Genomic DNA, 4,085 nt, shown 5'->3' on the forward strand with positions numbered 1-4,085 from the left:
AGAGAGAGAGAGAGAGAGAGAGAGAGAGAGAGAGAGAGAGAGAGAGAGAGAAGCTGCCGGAGGTGAGCGGGTGAAGCGGTGAGGGAGCCGCGACTGGCATTCGTGTTATGTATGCGAGGAAGCCTTAAAACTAGGAGAGAGGGCATTCCAGCTTCCCCCGCCCGGCCAGGACTGCGCCAACCGCAGTCAAGAGACGCGCCGTGCTCCTGAAAATGCAGCCCGTGAACATCACTAATGCGAGTTAAATACTTGCAAGTGTGCACCTGCAAGTTGAAAACTTGCAAGTGTTCAAATCGATAGTTGTGTACCTGCAAGTGCGCTACTCCTCTGTTGAGCATTTCCTACACAGTAAGGGTTCAATGTAAGAACCGAGGATTTGTACACTTGAAAAAGCACACCTACCGAGTTAAACACTTGCAAGTATTTATCTTGCAGTTGCACACTAACAAGTGTTCATCAGTTGTACACTTCGTTTATCTGTGTACATGGTAGGCAGATGCTGACTGTTGTTAATAGAAAATACAGTACCTTTTTGGGACTGACGTGCTACCACGTTTTTATTCACATAAAAGGGGGTCACTTTGAAACAAACGCGAAATTTTCAAACAACAAAACGCCTTTGTTTACATTCTTTATTTCGAGAGTGTTTGTGTTTCCCATTTTTCACACTTTTCCGACCAACTGGGCTGCTTCTGCTCTCGCGTCATGAGGGGGCATTCTTCTGGAGTTAGAGTGGAAGAGAGGGGTGGGGGTGGTCGGGCGGCGGCTGTGGCAAGGCAAGAAAGGCGGGAAATGGGCAAGAAGAGGCGCAGGGAGAAGGGGGGGGGGGAGTAAAGTCTCGTCAAAAGGCCGTGAGATAGCAGCGTTGCTCCTCATCGAATAAAAGGGGTAATAGGGCGACGATCAAGAGGAGTGGCTCCCGGCCTTTGTGCTCATCAGGAAGGCCGCTAATGTTGGACCAAAAAATTGAGAAAAAACGATTTATCTTTTCATACTTCTTTTTTTCAGAGAGGAAAAACCACGCACTTTAATCCCTTTCCCTTTCGAGAGGGGATCATCCAAAAAGTACGCCCGTCATTCGCCCGTTCGATCCTGCCCAGTGCATCCCTCCTATCTACATGCTCTCATAGCGCCTGATAGGTAGGCAGGCATCTTGCGTGCAGTGCATATGTGTACTGCGGGAGGGCCTACCCCGAGTCTCTTGGGCGCTGAGGTCAGGTACTTTGACCGAATGAATTCATTCAGTTTAACTGAGAAAACCGGGCATACGTTAATTCTGTCTGATCCCATATGTATAAAATATGGCAATGAGGTGTTCTTTTTACAGATTTCAAAAGTCGAGTGACAACCACAATGGCTTTTTTGACACGCAGTAAGCTTCTGTATTTTTCACTCAGAAAATTGTTTCTTTGATTCAAGGAAATTTCGACCAAAATAAATGGCGATAAGGAAACCTTTTCCTTTCAGTGCGACAAAAACTTCTTAAAAACTAGAAAATTTGTCAAGTGCGGAGAAAATTAAAGAAACCGTTTACTGGGCGCAGTGCGCTTGCTGTTAGTGGCGCTTTCACCTCGGCCTCGTCCCGAGCGACACGTGGAGTGGACCGCTCGCCGTGTGAATCTGTACACGCAGCCCGCTTGCCGGTACACACGAGCGCAAACAGCGGCACAGCACAGAGGTGCGCGCGTGCAGAGGCGGGGGCGACACTCGCAGTCAGAAATGTCCAAAAAGAGGCGAAAACAACTTTTTCTTTTATTTTGAATTTATAAGCAACAAAAAAACAAAAGGCCTTAATTTAGTTTCGCGTGTTAATTTTCTAAAAAAGTTTTCATCGATGTTTTCTACCAATAAAAAAAGGAAGAGAATTGATTAATGTGCAATTTCAAATATTGAAAACTTTGCAGAGTAAAAGTTTTCTCCTCAGCGATAGTTTAAAACCAAAAAAAAAAGAGTACGAATTCGTTACAGTGTCCACTGCCGAACACGCCCGGTAGACCGGAACGCTCCGAGAATTAACGTCTCCACGTACAGGTGCTGAAAGAGACCTCATCATGTCTGCTGATGAGAGGTGGACTCGGCCCGCCCCTCCACCGCCACCGCCCCACCCCCGCCAACAGCACGAGCCCGGAGAGGGGCCAGACATAAACATAAAAAATACGATAGGAAACAGAGAAGAGATTGAGGACGGCGAAGCCAAGTTTGTGGCTCCGTTGCCGAGCGGCCAACGAGAGCGAGAGGGGAGACATAGAGCGAGGAGCCCAACCTGCGTTCTACTTCCACCTCGCTCTCCTTCACTCACTCACTCACTCACTCACTCACTCACTCACTCTCTCTCTCTCTCTCTCTCTCACTCTTTTTATCAAACTCACTCACTCACTCACCTGATCCCTCTCCTCTGCTTTCCTTTTCCCATAGCCTCCGGAAATGATACGGGGGGGTTACCGCAGCCCGGATTTACTACAATGTGTCCTCACTGGAAGGTGGCGGCACATATCGAGAGGGTGAGAAAGAGAGACACACACAGTGGGTGAGACAGAGAGAGAGAGAGGGGGGGGGGGCGCTGGAGGCGTTCTCTGGCTCTAGCGAAGAGCGCCCGGGGACTCGGGGATAGGCAGCCGGGTGCACGTTGCTGCTGAGCGGTCTGGCCTACGCGAGCGCCTGTGCTGCGAGAGATATGGATGGAGGCGGAGGGGAGAGAGAGAGAGAGGGAGAGAGAGAGAGAGGGAGAGAGAGAGAGAGAGAGGGAGAGATGGAGGAGGGAGAGTGGGGGAGGGGGAAAAGCGAGAGTGAGCGAGACGGAGCGCTTGTTGTCCGTATAGAGCCATGTAAATTGATTATTAAGCAGAGGGTTGGCGGGCAACAAACTGGCCGCTGCATTCCGCCCGACCACGCCCCGCCACGCCCCGCCACACCCCACCACGCCCCGCCCCACCCCACCACGCCACGCCACGCCCCCTCCAACTACGAGGAGAAGGCCTCGCGCCGAGGCCCCCGCGGCCGGGTCGGGTTGGCTCTTGCTCTTCAAGATCTTCTTCTCGCCGTTAAAGAATTCCTTTTCACGTCGCCACCACGACACCGCGCAGCGTTGCAGATGGCGAGTGAGGATGAGGCGCTGCTGACGCCAACGGACAATACAGTCGCGGAATTACGGTTTGTTTGTTGTTGTTTTTTCTCTCTTTTTTTTTCATTTATTTTGGCATGCCGTTATGGTACGCCGTGGGAAGGCAAAATATTAAATAAACCGAGCTGTGTTGTTTGTACTGGAAGAGTGGGGGGGGGGCAGGGGAAGAGTGGAGGTAGCTATGGGCTAGGGGTGGTACGCCGCCAACGCTAGTCCAAAGCTCATGCATCGTAAGCGTGCTGAGGGAAGTGGGAGGGGCAGAAGGGCGCGGTGGGGGAGCTCTCTATGTATGTGTGAGACAAAGGGGGGGGGGCTGTAGCCCACAGGGCCGGCGCACCTGCGTCGCCGAGCCGCCTTGTGGGATTCAATCACGCATTTCGAGTTGCGGCCGACTGCCTCGGGACAGACCGCAATCACCGGCTTGGGCTGCTTCCGCCGGAGACTGTTAGAAATTAGACAAAAATAACTAGATGTCTGTGGAGAACCTGAAAATCTTACGAACGCGCGCTTACTTAAAAAAAGATAGTTGTGTATCGTCATACGTATACATGCCTTTACGACTGGTACACGGTAAAAACAATGTGTCATTTTTTTCTTAGGAAAAAGGGAAAGATTGAGGAGGTCCCATAGCTTGAGAAACACTCCTCAGATTTCGAGGAGGTCTCGTCAAAAATGTAAGAATTTTCCTGATTTTTTAAAGAGATATCACCGAAGTGTTTGAGGAAAACTGTTTTCCATTTTTTCCTCCCGTGAAGCTCAAACCCCATACCGTGCGTCCCGGGGTCAGCCGGGGGCAGATCCACATGCGCTTATCAGAGCGAGGGGTCGGTATCATACGGCGGCCGTCACCAGAGCGGGCCGTCACCAGAGCGGGCCGTCAGTGGACGGCAGCCTCGCCAACCGGCAGCAACTCGTCTCCGACCAGCATGTAGGCCGCCGTGAAGCTCGCGAGAGGGCGGTGGGG

At 51.5% G+C, this 4,085-nt stretch overlaps 1 protein-coding gene across 2 annotated transcripts in view; it reads right to left on the minus strand.

Annotated features, from left to right (window-relative positions):
- LOC113208546 (uncharacterized) overlaps positions 1-4,085 on the minus strand; it is a 104,091-nt gene that overhangs the window by 78,764 nt on the left and 21,242 nt on the right. The window lies entirely within an intron of this gene.

This window comes from Frankliniella occidentalis, unplaced genomic scaffold, assembly GCF_000697945.3.
Source record: "Frankliniella occidentalis isolate FOCC.00 unplaced genomic scaffold, Focc_3.1 Scaffold160, whole genome shotgun sequence".
NCBI lineage: Eukaryota > Metazoa > Arthropoda > Insecta > Thysanoptera > Thripidae > Frankliniella > Frankliniella occidentalis.